This window comes from Equus caballus, chromosome 7 (assembly GCF_041296265.1).
Source record: "Equus caballus isolate H_3958 breed thoroughbred chromosome 7, TB-T2T, whole genome shotgun sequence".
In the NCBI taxonomy this organism is placed as follows: domain Eukaryota; kingdom Metazoa; phylum Chordata; class Mammalia; order Perissodactyla; family Equidae; genus Equus; species Equus caballus.
In genome coordinates, this window is record NC_091690.1 from 89,869,580 (window position 1) to 89,886,725 (window position 17,146).

General features: G+C 50.8%; 1 protein-coding gene and 1 non-coding gene across 4 annotated transcripts in view; one reads left to right on the top strand and one right to left on the bottom strand.

Moving 5' to 3' along the window:
- The window catches only part of NAV2 (neuron navigator 2), a 706,422-nt gene that overhangs the window by 212,784 nt on the left and 476,492 nt on the right, over nucleotides 1–17,146 (top strand). The gene's annotated exons all lie outside the window — the stretch shown is intronic.
- LOC111774518 (small nucleolar RNA SNORA1) lies at nucleotides 14,429–14,563 on the bottom strand. Its single transcript, XR_002809515.1, has one exon. It is a non-coding gene; the product is annotated as a small nucleolar RNA SNORA1 (small nucleolar RNA).

The window sequence follows — 17,146 nt, forward strand, 5'->3', positions numbered from 1 at the left end:
CGTGTGAGCTCGGGAGGCACTGCCCTGCTTTCTGGGCAAGTGTTTGCTGTTTGCTCCGCCTGAGGTCATCCGGGCTCCAGACATCCACAGGGCTGCCTCCATCACTTCCTTCCCTTCCCTTCTCAGAAGTCACCTTCTCAGGGAGCCCGACCCTGGGCCCCTCTCCCACAGTCCAGCGCCCCCTGCTCCCTCCCCTTCCTATCCCCCCTCTCCTCTTTACTTCTCCCTTCTTAGCACATGACCAGATACACCTAGTCATTTATTCCCTCACGTTGTTGACTGTCCCCTCCTGGAAGGGAAGGGCTTTGGGGTTGGGGATTTTGACCATTTTGTTCATTGCTTTTTCTCCGATGCCCAGAGCACGCCAGGCACAGAGCGCGAGCCCCAAGAATATTTGTTGTACATGTGAGTATACAGGTGGGAAGCGGGTTCTGAATTTAGAACTCACCTGATACAGGTGTGCTCAGCAGAGAAAACCGGTCTTTTCTGGGCCCGCCTTGGGCACTGCTTGACGTTTATCATTTTATCTTCACGATGCCCTTGCGGATAAGAACGTTGGGGCTCAGAGAGATTAAAACACTTACCTGCCACACAGTTTATGGGTGACAGAGCCTGAGACCATGCCCTCCCTGCTGAACAGAAAGCGACGGCTTTGCCCTCCCCTGCCCCCAGCTTGTGGAGCAGGCCCCCTGGGTGGTTTCTGAGCTGGATGCTCCACAGGGCCAGAAGGCCCGTCCCCCCTCACCTGCCTGTGTGTGTAGGCGGCTCTTGGCATGAGCACTGAGTCAGGCGGCCCAGCAGCTTTCAGCGCTCGGAGGTGGCAGGCTAATTAACAGCTCCAGGAGCAGCCTGTGGATGCACTGGGGGTTGTTGGAACAGTCTGCTGAGAGCCACGGCCTGGAACAGAGCTCCCCACCCCCCTCCCGGGGAGAGCGGGTACAGGGTGGGGCCAAGACAGCCAGCATCAGAGGGTGAAGGGGGTTTTCTGTCAAAGGAAGATACTAGACAAGAGTTACAAAGACTGGAGTTCTGCTCCTGGCTCTGCCACGAACTAGTTGTGTGAAACTGAGTAAGTTTACTGAGGCCCCTGCTTGCAGAACCTCAGCATTGATCGGTGCGTGCCTTCCAAACTTGTTGGGTATGGTCCATGAGACCAGAGAGGCAACATGCTCACCCAGGTGCAAAATAAATGTGAGCTATTTCACGTTTATTCATTCTGAGCTACGGTCTCCTCATCTGTCAAATGAGAAGTTTCATTCCGTCGACACAGGCCTGGCACACAGTAGGGGCTGAATAAGCTTAGTCCCCTCCGTCTTCCCCTTCCCTCCTGTCAGCATCAAGTTCCAGGCCCCTGTGGTCCCTGGGGATGCAGCGCTCCCGGCCCTGCCCTGGAGGGTGTCTGTGGACTCATAGTTAATGAGCCTTCCTCCCAGGGCAGGAGGGCTGGGGCTGGGGCGGGCGTTTGGGAACTATTGTGTTAGAAGTCCCTCCCTCCCTTCCATCCTTATCTCCCTTTCATCCTCCTCTCCCTTGATCCCCTTCCCTCCTTCCTTCCTTCTTCCTATCCAATTCATTTTCAGTGAGTACCTACTAAGAGTCAGGCACTGTGAATACAGCTGTGAGCAAGACAAGATCCCTGCTATCACAGAGCTTAAGTCTAGTTGGAGTCGAGTGGGGAGAAAGAAAAAAGCAAGTACACAAGAATATAAAATAAGCACAATGAAAAGAGAAAACAGATTCATATAATGGGAGGTGATGGAGGGAGGTTGTAAAGCTACTTTAAATGGGGAGCCAAGAAGACCATCACTAAGAAAGCAATATTTGAACTAAGATGTGAAAGATCAGGATAGGTCAACCATGCTCAGCATCGGGAGAAGGGGTTTCAGGCTGCAGGAAATCACGTGCAAAGGCCCTGAGGTGGGATGAAGCTTAAGTAGAGCCCCTGCACTTTTTAGTGTGAACAGTGGATCTCCAAATGCAGCCAGAGCTCTGCTCCTCCAGCCCAGGCAAGGCAAGCTGGCTTCATCTTCAAGGGTTGGCTGCACTTAAGATCCTGGGTGCTCGCAGGATGTCCTTTCTGCTGTTAATTTGCTGCAAGTGGCAGAGGTTAATCGTGTCCACGTTCCTCAGGGTGCATGCCAAAGCCGGCCCTTCTCACAGATGCTGGTTTAAATTAGAGGGCTTGTTTGCTGAAGACTAGATTTGGCAGTGGTTCATTCCAAACTGGTCCTATTTCTGAGCACTCCTGATTGGCCGGCAAAAGCACGCTAGGCTAGGCTGGCATCGAGCACAGGTGGGAGATGCCTGGTCCTGCCAGTCCAGTGAGAGGCGAGTCAGAGCCCACCAGCCTTGCGCCCAGACCTGTCTGGTCTCCCTGCTGTAGCCAGAATGCCAAGCAGACCCGCCGGTCTCCCATCTCAGGTGCTCCACGCTGGGCCCTGCCTTGCTCTCGACTCCTCTCTCCTGCATTCGCTCCTGCCTAACCCCGTGTCTTTGCCTGCCTTGCCCTCTGTCCCCACGGGGGAGGTTCCATTCCTCCTTACGGGCTCTGCTCAAATTCTGCCTCCTCGACAAGGCCTCCTCAGACACCCCCTGGGGGAATTCTCCTCTCCTTCCTCCTCCTCCTGGTTTCTCTTAAGCTTTTTCAGGCACTGGTCATAGTGTACGTGGTGCTGAGGAGACTGGCTTCCAAGCACAGCGTGAGCTTCTTGAGGATGGGGTCCAGGTCGTGCATCTTTGCAGCCCCAGGGCCCAGCACAGGCTTGCATATCCTTCATTCAGTCGTCCACTAAGCAAATGTTTGCAGAGGGTCCACTCTCTTCCAGCTCTGCGGGAGGCTAAGGGGAAACAGCTGTGGGCAAGACCTGTTCCTGCTCTTAAGTTGCTCCTGGCCTCGTCCAGGGGACAGGCCATGAGGAGACCAGTGTAACACAGAGGACTGAGCCCAGTGGGGTGCACACTCTAATGAGGGGTGCCCCATTGAGGCTGGGGTGGTCCAGAAAGGCTTCTCAGAGGAAGAGACAACTAAGACACATAGACTGAGGACACTGAGGCTCGGCGGAGTGAAACAACTGGCCAAGACCTCACATCCAGCACGCGGCAGAGCGAGCGCTCAAGTCTGGGTCTGCGTCTGTGCCCTGTGCACACGGTCGTTTGTGGAGTGGATTCCCCTCCATCTACACACCCCCAAGTCGACACACTCCTTTCCGCTCCTGCCTCACAGAGCCAAGAGGAAAAGGATCAGACCCACCTGGCCAGAGCCTGGGCGGCCTTCCCACATTCTACGGAATCCTCTCTTTTGAAGCTACGTCAGGCTTTTGCAGACTCACCAAGTCTGTGGAGTCACGGAGACCGCCAGCTGAAGCCGAGGCCAGTGAGCAGACTGGGTATCAGAGCGCAGCTTTCTTCTTACTCGTGGTGGCTTTTTTCCCTATTTCAAAAATAATGCATACTAATTGTAGAAAATTGGGGGAGAAAATACAAATCATCCGTAATTCTACTACCCAGAATTAACCATTCTTAACATGTTGGTTTATTGAGGTAGCTATTTTGGGATATTATTTAGAAATTGCTGCAATGCATAATTACTGCTTATTAATTTATACAAATACGTGAATAGGATTAACTTGCATATATTTAGCTTGTTGTAAAGACTTGCGCACTCTAGTGCCTGGAAATCTCAAAGAAAGAGAGGAGGGGGGAAGGACTAGCTTTTATTGAGAACCTACTACATGCCTGGCTGTAATTGACACTCCTCATATTGATAATGCAAGAACCAAACTTATGTGATAAAACAAATATTGTCTCATTTATCCTAATGATGACCCATCAGATGAGCATCAGATTGTTCTTATTTCCATTTTACAGGTAAAACAACAACAAAAAACGAGGCAGGAACAGTATATCCTACAGCCAAGAGCACAGAGCTGGGATGCAGTGGGCCTGGGGGTGAACTCCTGATCTGTGTTGTGGTTCCCACGGCCCTATCAGAGGCCTCAGGGGGGCACACCTGTTGCTCTTGGAGACGGCCAAGTGTAGACGGCTCATGGCTCGTCCGCTGGGCGCTCCTATCATTTCTTTATCAAGTCCTCCAATGGGCCCAACCTGGACCAGACACTGAGGGGACTCATAGGAGCAGGTCTGTCCCTGTTCTCAGGAGGCTCCTCTGGTCACTGCAAGACCTCAACCCTCAGAGGAGGGAAAAGATTGCAGAGGATCAGCTAAGAGCTGTGGCAGTTGCTGCATTTGAAGGAAAGAAATAGGGTCTGAGATTCCGGAGTCCCCAGGAGATGCCCGCCTGGCTGCCTGCCGTAAGGCCCCCCAGAGCAGACCCCGTGTCATGATTACAGCAGCCCAAGGCCAGCCCCTCGGTTTGTGGGGCTCAGAAGCTGACTCACACCAACCGCCTCCTGGAGACCAGTTGATCCTCCGGTCACAAAGGCATTGATTTGCAGCGTGCTGCAGGCTGGATCCTCCAGGTCGAGATGAGACTAGAGGGTCAGTGGATTCCCAGGGAGTAACACCTTGCAAAGAAAAGGGCAGAAAGTGAGTTTGTGCAGAGGGAGCCATCAGATTGTGATGCAGAATGGATAAAGCCTCTGCCAGCCCAGGAAAGAGCAAGGGCCCGAGCAGGGACTGCCATCAGAGGGTCCTGTGTGGGACAAAGATGTCTGGGTCCTTGTTCCACTGCCTTGCTCAGGCATTGGCTGGGGCGCCCTGAGAAAAGCCTTCCTGAAGGCCTACCACGCTCCTTGCAGCTGGGCGCCAGGTCCTTTTCTGAAGGAGCAGGTGAGCCTTGCATCCCTGTGTCTGTCACACAGGGGAAATATAACTGCTGCAGGGTCTGCAAAGCTCACGTGGTTTCCTTGTTGAATTCATGTCCCATAGAACAGCCATGTGGAGAGCCAAATATGACCGTAAGTCTACTGGCTTAGCATGCAGTCGAGCACAGAGGCTGTAAAATGCAAATTCTTAGTGGCATCAGGCCAAAGCAGCCTGACAAAGGGACCAGCTGACTGCTCTTACTGTCGGCTTCTCCTGTCACCTGTATGAGTCTGCTGGGGCTGCCATAACAAACCCCAGAGACTGGGAGGCTGAAACAACAGAAATGGATTCTCTCACAGTTCTGGAGGCTGGAGTGCAGGATGAAGGTGCCGGCAGTGTTGGTTTCCTCTGAGGCCTTGGTCCTTGGCTTGCAGATGGCCGCCATCTTGCTGCCTCTTCACCTGGTGCCCCTGGGGTCTGTCCGTGTGTCCTAATTTCCTCTTCTTATAGGGACATCCATCAGATTGGCGTAGGGCCCAACCGAAAGTCCTCATTTTAACTTAATTATCTCTGTAAAGACTCTATCTCCAAATACAGTCACATGCCGAGAGTTAGGAGTTCAGTGTATGAATTTTGAGGGGACATAATTCAGCCCATAAGAACACCCAGCCCCTCTTCAGATTGACTCGGACACAAGTCTTGCCTTGATGGGTCTGTCCTGCCTCTATGGGGCAGGCACAGTTCACGTGGGGTAGACTTTACAGAGACAGCTGGTCACAAAGGACCTTGGATGTCACACTAAGAAAGTTGCATTTTCTCCTGAAAACCAGGGGGAACTCTTGGCGGGCAGTGGCATGATCAGATGTGAATTTTTGAAAGATCACTCTGCCTGTCACTTGGCGAATGGACTGAAGGAGGCAGGACGGGAAGGAGGAAGGCTCATTGTGAGGAGATAACTGTGCTCGTCCGGAGAAGAGATGGTGAGGCCTCAGCTGGGATGGTCACCATGGGAAGAAAGGATGGCTTTCAGAACCTTTGAACACACACCTTCCACAGTTTGGGGGCAAATGCGAAGGCCAAGGAGGGCAGAATTCAGGTGTCCAACACGCTCAGCAAAGAACAGAGCCTAGGTTGCAGGAATCACCCTTTTAACATCAGAATACTTCCTCCAGATGAAATCTTGAATGGGAGATCCATGTATAAATGGATTACAAATGGAGGTGTTTTGGCAAATGTCACGATAGTGGTCCGCGATCTCTGCCCACTGGGATGCCCCATTATCTCCCATGCCCAGGGTTCCTCTCCCTCCACTCCTACCTCTATTTGGGGCAGACATTAGCTGGTACACACTGGTATAACCATACCTCTAACCCAGTTGGTGAATACCCACCGCACTGAGCTCTCTCTGTGGCCCCCACCTAAGAACCTCCAACCATCCAGCCTTGTCATGACTCCCTAGACCTCCCAACAGTCCAGCAACCAACAGGGAAGGTCCTGCCACAGGGAGGGGCTCTAGGACCCTGTTATCCAGAGCTGTGGCCAACATCTGTTGAGTGTCTGGTCCCTTACCAGACCAATTACTAAATGTGTTGAATATCACCAGTCCGTGTGTGTAGCACACCAGCCATTCCCAACTATGGACATTTTCCTCACAAACACCCTGCTGTTTATTCCTTCTTGTGGCAATGCCTTCCTCTCTTCACTGCTTGGCTAGCTCCTGCACATCCTTCAAGACTCAGCTCATGTCACCTCCTCCTTGAGGCCTTCCCTGCTGCTCCCACGGCAGCGTTCATGGTTCCCTCTTAAACCTAACTCTGCTGTGGTCCTTTTTGTGCTGGATGACGTGTATCTGTTTACTGGCCTGTCTTCTCCACCAGGCTGTGTGTTTCAAAAGGGCAGACTGAAGCTTTCTACCATTCCCTCTTCGGTGTGCAGCACAGGGTAGGCACACAGAGTTGGAGGAATGTCTCTGTGGCCCAGGAAAAGTGTCTGGGGCCACTCAATTCAGCTGTTTCAGGGCGAGCAGTGCTGGCTCTGTATTTTTAAGAGGGGCTCTCCCATCTCTGCTGCGTTCCCCAGGGAGGTAAAGCGTCTTAGAGCAGGGCTTCATCTTCCTCATCCGGGTATCTGGGTTCCCAGGACAGTGCCCGACACAGAGAGTGCCCTCAGCCACTGTTTGTAAAAGCCCTAGTGACCTGCATGATGCCGCCTTCGGGACTAGCAGGCAGGGGTTGTCACCCACAGCCCTGTGACGTGGGGCTCACACTATCTTCAGTTATCACATAAAGAAATGGATGCTCGCAGAGGTTAAGTCGCTTGTTCAAGGTCACTGTGTTCCAAGTGTCAGAGCTGGAACTTGACCTCCAAAAGCCAGCTCTTGGTTAGCCTCTGCCCGCCCTCCCCTTGTTTCCCTCATGGGGCTGCTTTCAGACGCCCGACCTCGGATCCCTCCTACGTGGAGGAGCTTGCCGGCTCGCGCTCCCGCACTGCCTTGAGGCCACATGAGATAGCACAGGACTGGGGCTGCAGACCCACAGGGGAGATTGGCCATTTGGAGCCAGCCATCCTTGTGGCCATCTTGGCCTCTGGGCTCTGTCCCAGCTACTGCTGGAAGCCCTGGACTGTCACAGTCGGCCCCCTGCTCCCTCTGTGCCCTTCGCCACCTATCTTTTTCACAGCTCTATTTCCCCTCTTGTCAACAGATGTCTCAACAAAATGTTTTCCGTCATTGCTGGCTATTTTTATCCCCTTATCAGAGTTATTTCCTTTGGTAAATAGCTTCCTGGCACGGGGTGGGCAGCCTAGCACAGGCGCCAGCAAGCACCGCGGGGCAGGACTCGTGGGGGGGGTGGGCATCCGGGGAGAGGGAAGAAGCTAGCGGCTCGGGCCCGGCTCTGCCTTTGGGGACCGCTTTCTGCTCTGATGGCAGCGGTCGTGGCAGCAGCGGCAAGATCTTCATTCATTCCCCACTTCAATCTGTTAAAACCGTTCTTTGAGAAGGTAGCGTGTGCCGAGGGCCTTGAGAGCAGACAATCAGCAACAGCCGCCCAAAATAGCCTCGAAATCAGCAGCATTTTGTTCTGCTCAGGCTTTTCATGCCTGCGAGGGGAGGAAAAAAAGGATCCAGAGCGTTTTCCGCGTCCAAACACACATCTATTTTACAATAAGACAAACGACTCGTATTCCTGCTATTAAATCCAGCAGCGTCCCCTCCCCACCAACCACCCCTTCTCCCAAGGCCTCGCCAACATTTCCTTTTGTGGCTGCAAGAGAAGAAAAGAGCAGCTCCTGCCGTCTCCTGCGCCGCGCGCCTCTGCCTCTGCCTGCGAGCTTGGCTTTTACAAGCTGGGGTTTGAGTCAATTAACGCGGCACGTGCTGCTGCAGCTGCTGGAGGGGCTTTCCAAAAGGTGTCGTGAGAGCCGGGCCCCACTGGAGAGGCAGGAGCCAGCACTCTGCTCCAGGAAGCCTCTGGCCCAGTCAGAGGTTAAGCCAGGCCTTTGCAGAGACCCTGGGCTCTCTGAGTGCCTCCCGTTGTCACTGCGCCTCCAGTAGGGTTGCACAGGACCTGCCTCAACTTCCGGAGAAGATTCCCAGATGGCCAGGGAGACAGCGTGTGCTGGGGGAGGGCAGGAGGCCTGACCTCCGGTCCTAGCTCTGCCCTGACTCATGGGAGTACCTTGTCCAATCTGCCATCTTTGCTGAGACCAGTTCCTGGGGGAATAAACTCTCAGAGCCCCGTGACACCTCTCCTTTATAGCCCTTACACAATGGGAATTGAACACTTCCTGGTGGAAGATCTCAACCCTCTGGATCACAGGGCTGCATACTTAGGCCCAGGGATCAAACCTGGCCCTCTCCGTTCATGTGCGTATCATCTGTGGCTGCTTTCACACTGCAATGGCAGAGTTGAGTAGTTTCAGAGATTGGATGGACCCCAAAGCCTAAAATATTCATGCTCTGGCTCTTTACAGGAAGAGTTTGCCAACCCCTGGTCCAGATGCAAAGTCCCATGAGAGCAGAAACGTTGTCCCCTCTGAGAGGCTTAGGGACACTCTCTAGATCACTCAGCTGGTAAGTGGCCTAAAAGTAAGTGTGGGTGTGGAAGCCACAACATCCTCAGTGTGTCAGGACTGTCAGGGACGCTATCAATTAACTGTGCACAACTAGAGTTGGAATTTGACACAAAAGGACTCCCTCCCAAGAATCAAAGCCAAACAACACGTAGGTGGGTGAGCTCAGCGTCTAGCAGAGTGTTTCTGAGCGAGGACTCTGTTCAGGCAGGCTCTCCACGGCTTCCCGGCCACGTGGCCTCAGGAAAGCTCTTCACCTCTCTGAGCCTCAGTTCTAAATTGGGTAGAATAATACTGATTTTGCAGGACTGTTATAAGGATGTAGCATGATGATCTAAGTAAAACACTAGCACAGTGCCTGGAAAATATTGGGGCTCTCTGCAGGCCTGCCTCCCCTCACTGGTCAATCTAGCCCCCACTGGGAAATGACATGCCCTCCCTTAGGTTCCATCTGAATGTCTTTCCCAACAGAGCTGACATGGCTGGGCAGGGAGAGAGTGAGAGCCCCTGGGCCCAGGAGTGGCAACAGAATGTAGAAGTTGAAGTATTGAGTTCAAATCTTGACCCTGCTACTCACTGAGCCATATAACCTTGAGCATGTTGGTTGACTTCTGCCAGCCTCACTTTCCTATCTGGAAAATGGAAGGAAATAGACCCTTTCCTGTAGGGCAGCAATAAAGATTAAATGCAATTATGTGTGCTCTGTATTTAGCACAGGATCTGGCATTCAGGAATAGTAAATAGTAAGCACTCAGTAAATGTCAGTTGCGACTCCCCTCCAAGATGAGCTGGTTAAGTACATTCTAGCTTTTCCTGAGTTCTCACAGTAACGGTTGGCCTTGCGTGTCTCTACGGCCCTCATGAACTGCACCTTGGGGGGTGAGAGGCTCTGAGAAGTCCTCTGTCCTGTCCCACTGAAGTGGAAAGTTCTAGAAAAGCCAGAGGCCCGGCACACCAAGCTAGCCCAACTACACTCCTGGCATGGGGACTAAACAGTGACTTTGAAAATGTGTGTTTTCCTGGATAAAACCTCTAATTGGACAATTGCAGGTCTTCTGGCTTTATATAGACTTTATGACTTTGAAAGCTCTTAAGCTGGGGCGAGGGAAAATTTATGAATGGGATTTCTTTATTTCTGTAGCACTCTGACTCATGCTGTTAACCCAGCCTGGGGGCTGGGCTCCCGTTACTTGCTAATTTCTCTTTGCCAGGTGGTCCTTACTCCCTCACTGAGCCACAGCTAGCGGGTACTGAAACCCAGACAAAGGGATTCTGGCTGCTTAAAACGTTGTCCTGGACCCAGACTGATTTCCCAGGCAAACAAATATAGTGCCTGGGAATTTCTCAGAGAAGCTTTACAGTTTTCTCCCAAATTTTGAAAGCTTATTTCACCGAGTTTTTATGTACCCCTCATAACCTGAGTTAAAAGCATCTGGCTTAGAGGTATGGCTAATTCCTGGCTGATGAACATTTCCTTTGGGTACCCACATCCAAGAGCAGTTTGAAGTCAGCAATGGAGCTACAAAGACGGGTCTGGACCAGTGTAGCAATGCAACTGACTTCACTTAAATGTTGTGTTAGTTAGGGTAACGTAAGCTTCGCTGACAAAAAGATCCCCAAATGGATAAAGGCTCAAACACAATAAAAATTTATGTCTGGTCCCCATAATAGTCCAAGGCTGACATTTCTGGTCCATGGGTGGCCCTCTTCCACCCAGTGAGTTAGGAACCCAGGCTCCTTCCATCCTATGGCTTCACCTTCCTCTCTAGAGCCTCGAAGTAACCTGCATCTAGCCAATGGAAGGTGAAAAAGAATGTAGAGAAGCCCCACCTGCTTCTTAAAAGCCTCGGCCCAGAAGTGACTCTCACCTCTTCTCACACTCGGCCAGTGGGGTCACATGGCCACACCTAGATGTGGGCAGGGCTGGGAATTGTAGCCATTGCTGGAAAACCCCTTCACATGGACAGCCACATACTATGGAAGGGAGAACATGAATTTTAGTGGACAATTAGTAATGTTTCCTACAGAAAGGGAAATGTACCAAAACTGAGGCCATAATGGATTAAATACAGAAAGGATGCCATTGGGTCTAGCACCTGGGCCACCACGAGGGCTATCATTATCTTTGCGTGTGAATCCCCTTCCCTTAGAGCAGTGCCAAGCAGCAACGAGACGCTCAGAAAAGGTTTGTGAAAGGAATGAATGAATGAGTATCCTACCAGTGCTATTGCTTTGTTCCTCTCTTGGGCCACCTAATAGATAAGCCAGATTCCTGGTCATCTGCTCCAGGCCATATTGAGGGTGCGCCTGTTGGGCCCAGATTCCAAGGGTTTGTCAAATGTTCCCCACGAAAGAGTCCAGACACTTTTAGTTACTTATGCAATTTATAAATTACTTCTATTAAAGAAAGTAAAAATTATATAAATTTGGGACTACCCAAAACAACCTAGTGTATGGATGTTGTACCCAAAGATCCACAGGATTTCAGATCAGAAGGTCCCTTCGAGGACGTGTAGGCCTACAACTGCGAATATGACCCAGCTCACAAGCCCGCCCACTTGACAAAGGCTTCCTGGCATTGGATTCTGCAGGAAAGCGTGCTGTGATGGATTAGGGACGTGTGCCTTAGGCGAGGGAAGGACAACGGTAAGCCAAGTCCCATGTTCTTGAGGGATCGTGTCAAGTCTGAGATCCCCGTATGTTATACAAGAGGGTGAGGCTCTGAGAGGAGAAGTGGTGGGCAACTGCCACTGGAGATTTTGGTTGGAAGGTCTAGAAAGGAGGCAATTGGAGCCAGGAGCTAAATAGATGGGGACAGCGAAGGGTAGACCAATCAGAAGAGGGTATGCTGGAAAATTCTCTTGGAAATTCAAGAGAGCTAAGGCCTAGGGACTGGTCAGCTATTGTGGCTACTTCTGTGAGAGAAAGGAGGAGGCAGGGCATGGAGTGTGGCGTGGTTTGGAATTGCTTCCTGCTGAGCTTGGCCAAGCTTAGAGCTTGGGCGAAATTTTGTCCCCCCCCAAATTTGTATGTTCAAGTCCTAACTCCCAATACCTCAGAATGTGACTGTATTTGGAGAAAGGGTCTTTAAAGAGGTGATTAAGTTAAAATGAGGTCATTGGAGTGGGCCCTAATCCTATATGCCAGGTGTCCTTATAAGAGATGCGGACACAGACATGCGCAGAGGGAAGACCATGTGAAGACACAGAGAGAAGACGACCATCGACAAGCCAAGCAAAGAGGCCACGGAAGAAACTAACCCTACTGACACCTCCATCTCGGACTTCCAGCCTCCAGAGCTGTGAGAAAATAAATTTCTGTTGTTTATGCCACCCAGTCAGTTGTTCTTTGTTATGGCAGCACTAGAAAGCCAGCACCAGGGAAATGAAGTCTGCGTTCTTGCCCATGTTTCTCTGCAGGGCATGTGCCGTGAAGCGGTTGCATGAACTCACTGGGCAGTGGGGAAATGGCTTGAGGCTTGATACCCTGGCCTGTCGGATGCCCTGGAGCCCAGAGCCCCACAGGCCTCTCGTGGCGACTGGGGCGCCAAGGGCAACCATGAGCACCGTGACTTGCCACCATCTGGCCTCTCCTCTGTGCCACCCTGTGCTGGCCCACGGGGGTTCTAGAGACATACAGGTCATGGCCCCCAGCCCAGGTGAGCTCAGCCTGGAGGGAGACAGAGAAGTCTTGTGTTTCCTGGATCCTAAGACAACATCGATTACAAAACAGTTTATTGATTTGATAACAGCAATTCAGGAGCAAGAAATACTCTTACATTAATCAGAAGCATGGATTGTAAGAACCATCCTGGTTTCAGTGAAGTAAAAATGGGACCATCTGCTTGTCCTTGAGTCAAGCAAGTGGAGCGGATCACTGGTCAGAGCACCGGCGGTGTGTGCTGGGACAGGGAGCGTGCTGGCGAGAGTGTGGTTGGTTCTGCCTCGGGAGGGAGGTCAGAGCCCTAGAGAGGGGACATCTGAGGAAGAGTATGCCACACTAGCAAGGCAAGAAGGGCATTCTCAGCAGAGGGAGCAGCATGGCAAAGGAACAGGGTGGATACATATCTGCAATAGCAAGAGACAATGGAGGGGAAAAAATGGAAGTGAGGCTGCACAGACAGACAAGTGCAGACCGTGAAGGGTCTGGAATGCCATGCCGGAAGTCCTCCCCTTCCTCTGGAGCAGAGGGTGGGAAATGAGGCTACAGGCCAAGAGAGAGCCCCAGCCCCACTCAGGACAGGGCCCCCCCAGCAGATCGGCCGTCACAGTTCCATCTCCTTCAGCCGCTCTGGGCTGGGGAGCACAGATGCTTGGTAACCAAGGGACGGTCTACATAAAGCCACTTGTGAGTTGTCCTGGAAGGTACACTGAAGGATGGAGAGGGAGGGAGGGAAGGGGCAAGTCTTTGCCTCTCTCTGGGCCTTACCTTCCTCAGAATCTGTAGTAGACAGCTGTGCGGGCTCACGTGCTGGCTGCGTGAGTCCTCAGCCGGGCTCCATCACTTACGCTTTGTGTGCTTTGGTCCAATGACCTATCCTCTGGGCCTGTTTTCTCCTATGTAGTGGAATAATAATAATACCCACCTTTTAAAGTTGCCATGAGGATTAAATGAGATAATGCCTGTAACACGCTTTTAACAGTGTCTCACACGTGTGAAACACTCAAAATCAGCTATTGTAAAGATGATGATGATGACGATGATGATGGTGGTGTTGGAGTAGCTTAGTGGATTTTAAACCTTAAATTATGGAACCTTTCTTCCACTGTATTTGGAGCTTCGATGTGTAAGAAAGGTCACAGTGAGCTCTTCTGGTTGAAGCGGGAAGAGACCCTGAGCCCTGGGCCTCAGCATCCGCCTTCCCCAGGGCAGTCTCCACCCACCTGGGCACGTCTGTGGAACCCTCTGGCTCCAGCCAGCCCAGGTGGAAAGCAATTGTCCCAGGGCATCTCTGAATTCCCTCTCAGCTGCTCCCTTCAGTCCAATTCTTCCTTCCGAAGCCTGAGTGTACATCTGGAAAAGGTGCCCTGGACAGCTCAAAATCCATTTTCCAAAGCATCTACTGAGCCCGGCCCGGGGGACAGCCTGGTAAAGGCAAATCAAAGTGGACGTGGAGAGGTGAGGGGGTTATTTGAGCCACAATCCTGACTGCAAAGACCCACAGATAATCAAATGCCACCTCCACGTTTTTTTAAGTCAGTAAACGTTTAGTTAAGGAATTGTACATGTTGTGATTCATTCCACTGCCCATCAGAGTCACCTTCGTTCCTCCAAAGCTTGAGTCAAGACTGCTCATCAAGAGAGGCCTTTTGGAAGACCCCGTGCTTAATCCACAGTTGTCCTGTCAGTCAGCCTTGTCACAATTTTCTCAGTTGAGCCTCTTTTATGTCCACTTGAATAAGGACATACTGATGACGTACTACAAGATGTCTCCCCCCTAGAGTCTTTTCAGATAATTCACTTTAGGGCTGTAGAAGTTGAATTGCAGAAAATACATTGCTTTTTTGGCTTATGACCTAAAACGTATTATTCCTTAATACATTTCTATATTGTGCTTGTCTTACATCCAATTTTCGCTCATGACCTTGGCAAAAAGTGTTACAGAGCTCACCGTCACCACTGCCATGCATTTACTGTGGTGGGAGCATCACCTGTGTCTCTGTTTAGCGCCATTAGCAATTTCTGGACACCGCGATCAATGGCGCCCATTCTCATGGAGAAGGAGGCTTCACCTCTACATTTCTTAAGACAAGTTGCACAGAAGTGACCATCTCCACCAGTCACAGTCCAGGGTAGTTTCTCATCCCTTTGCCTCTGCACAGTCGGCACCGCCATCGCCCGGTGGGCGCACTGTGGCTGTCTCTTCCCATGAAGGGCCTCTGGTCCCTAGCACAGGGACTGCGTTTAGCAGGTGCCCGATGAATTGGTATTGGATCAGTCAAGTGGAATTGAATATGGACAGCTCTATGTGCCCACTCCAAGCTGGGGTCAACGACGAGCCAGAGACTCCTAGCTCCTGGCCACACAGAGGCTATCGTCGGGGAGGGAAGATAACGAGAACCGAGGTGATACAGCTCGTGACTGACGGTTGGAAGATAAACTTCCAAAGCCCACAAAGGGCAGGGGTTTGCCTTCAGGATCTGCTGGGGCTGGGCATCGGGAGGACCCTGGACAACTCTGTCTTGAGTCCTGAGATGGAAGGGCTCCTTGCTTCCTGGGACCCCAGAACCCGCGGGCTCTGCCTGGCTTTTGCAGCATAAACAGAAGGCTGGCCCTTCTTGTGCGGTTTTAACTGCACAAACAGTTTAGACACTGGTCTTCCGGCTCCCACGGCAGACTCCAATTTGGAGGCCACAGTGAGCAAAGGCTGGGGGAACAAGCCCGGTCCCCAGCCTCTCCTCAGGGGCTGCCTCTGCTTTTCCTTGTGTCTGCATCTGCCTCTGGTCACTATAGCACTCTGGCAGCTGCTTTGGCCTCCCTGGGTTTGTCATTGCTCTCCAAGCTCTGCTACCCCTTGACAATCAGGTTCCCTCTGCCTGGAATGCCCTTTCCTGCACCACTACCCCATGCATACCTATGGACCTCCTACTTGTTCTTCAAAGAATCCCAAATGTCGCCTCTTCCAGGAAGCCTTCCTAAATCTCTTCAGTTGGAATTTTTTACTCCTCCTTCTCCTGCCCTCCCATAGAACTTATACAGCATTTATGGTATTCTGCTTGGGTTTGAGTTATAGCTCTTACTTACCTTATTGCCCTTCCCTCTTACTTACCCTCAATGACGCAAAGATTTTTATCTTACTGGTCTTCGTACTTGCATGTATGTGAGAAGACCGTGGATTTGAGCTTCAGTTCCTAGGTCTTTCTGGATATGTGAACTTAGACAAGTTATCTGCTATGTCAGAGTCTTAGTATTTCAGTCTGTAAAATGGGGGTAAAAAAAACTTTTCTCGCAAGCTTATCGTGAGCATTGAATAAGATGATTTGTATGAAGTAATAATGGAAATGAGATAATAATAATGAGAGCTAATGTTGATTAAGTGGCCACTTAGGCACGGATCTAAACTCTTAACAAGCTCATTTAAAATATTTTTTTAATTTTTAAATAATTATAGATTTGCAGGAAGTTGCAAAACACTACAGAGAGATCCCTTGTGCCTTTCACCCAGTTCTCTCCAATGGTTCCATCTTCCGTAATTACACAACAGTATCAAAACCAGGAAACTGACATTGGAATGAGGATGCGTGAGGATAGTTCTGTGTCCACTTGTGTAGATTTGTGTAACGACCACAATCAAGACACAGACCTAGTGTCTCTCCGCAAAGATCTTCCTTATGCCACGCCTTACGGTAACACCCACCCTTCTCCTTCTACCATCCTTAACTCTTGGCAACCATTAGTATATCTTCCATTTGCATCATTTCATCATTTCAACAATGTTGTCTAAATAGAATGACACAGCATATGACCTTTCAGGATTGGCTCTTTCTCACTCAGCATGATCTATCCACGTTGTGCATATCAATAGTTCATTCCTTTGATGTTGCTGAGTAATAGACCGTGGCGTGGATGTATCACAGTTTAACCATCGAAGGACATCTGGGCTGTTTCCAGTTCTGGGCTATTACAAATAAAGCTGCTAAAACATTCACATATGATTGTGTGGGAACATAAGTCTTCATTTCTCTGGGATAAATGCTCCAGAGTGCAATTGTTTGGCTGATGTGGTAAGTGTATGTTTGGGTTTTTAAGAAAGAGTCAGCTGTTTCCCAGAGTGGCTGTGCCATTTACAGTCCCACCAGCGATGTGTGAGTGATTCGGTTGCTCCACATCTTCACCAGCATTTGGTGTTATTTCAGCCGTTCTAATAGGTGTGTGGTGACATCTCATCATGGTCTTCTTCTGTATTTCCCTAATAGCCAGTATTGTGGGATATCTTTTCACGTGCTTGCTTGCCATCTGTATAGCCTCTTTGGTAAAGTGGCTCTTCATATCATTTGTGCATTTTCTCATTGGATTGTTTGGCTTTTGAATGTGGAGTTTTGAGAGTATATGAGTCCTTTGTCAGATATGTGGTTTGCACAATTAGCTCATTTAATCCTCAGAACAACCCATGAAGCAGATACTGAGATTATTCCATTTACTAATGAGGAAGTGGAGGCACTGAGAGGTTAGCGCTGTGCCTGGCACACGGCAGATGGGCAGTGAATAACCACGGTGAACTTTCTACAGATGGAGCTCGGACCACAGGCACGTACAGCTCATGGTGCTTTGGTGGGAATGGCGGGGCTGCTGGAGACAAGGATGGGCAGGT